This window comes from Apteryx mantelli, chromosome 15 (assembly GCF_036417845.1).
Source record: "Apteryx mantelli isolate bAptMan1 chromosome 15, bAptMan1.hap1, whole genome shotgun sequence".
NCBI lineage: Eukaryota > Metazoa > Chordata > Aves > Apterygiformes > Apterygidae > Apteryx > Apteryx mantelli.
Genome location: NC_089992.1, coordinates 26,699,645 through 26,700,469, shown reverse-complemented (window position 1 = coordinate 26,700,469; position 825 = coordinate 26,699,645). Strand labels below are relative to the sequence as shown.

The following is an 825-nucleotide window of genomic DNA, read 5'->3' as shown; positions in this document are numbered from 1 at the left end:
AACCATGCTGTGATTCTGTGAACCATGGATCCCAAGGATGAAGAGTCCGAGAGTGGGGTTTGTGCATGCAGGACCCCCCAGCAGGGCTGGGGTCTTTGCACTGTTGGAGTCCAGAGCAGGCAGAGATATTTGGGGTGGGAGGTGTCAAGGGTTGCCAGAGGTTGCGCGCAGGGATGTGTGTGTGTGCTGGGAAGAGCAGGGCTGAGGCATGGTGTCTGAGAGCATTTCTTTCACAGTGAGGAGCACAGCTGCCTGCCAAGCAGGCTGGTCTGTGCTTGCTTTCCCCAAGGCAGGGGTTGCTGAAGCCGGGCCCTGTCTCTCCTCTCCTGGGCTCTGTGGGGTGCCCCATCCTGCCCGTGCATGCTGCGAGGCAGCAGCAAGGGGAGTGGCTTCTGCATGGAACATGAACTTGTTGGTGAAAGCTGGGCTGCTTTTTAGTGGAAACTTCATATAGAAGAGATGGAAGTGCCTCTGCAGGCGCCTGGAAGAAGAAAAGCACGCGTGCGTGCGTTGGCCGGGAATCGAACCCGGGTCAACTGCTTGGAAGGCAGCTATGCTCACCACTATACCACCAACGCAGGCCACCCAACCCTTCCTCCTGCTCCCCCCAGTTCTCAGGCTGGCTCTGCTTCTACCTTCCGGCCCCTGCACACACACTCTCCCCTCTTGCAGTCTCTCCAGGCTCCTTCCTCACCCTCTCAAAACCCTCAACACCAGGGGAGCCGTGGGTTCCTTGCGATCTTTCTCCTTCAGCTCCTGCTCTTGGTTCTCTGCTTTCTCTTTCTCCTTCAGGACCTGACACATGTGCGCTCTGCCATCACCGGA

General features: G+C 57.9%; 1 non-coding gene across 1 annotated transcript; it reads right to left on the bottom strand.

Moving 5' to 3' along the window:
• Positions 1-506: 506 nt before the first annotated feature.
• TRNAG-UCC (transfer RNA glycine (anticodon UCC)) lies at positions 507-578 on the bottom strand. Its single transcript has one exon. It is a non-coding gene; the product is annotated as a tRNA-Gly (tRNA).
• Between the last annotated feature and the right edge of the window lie 247 nt (positions 579-825).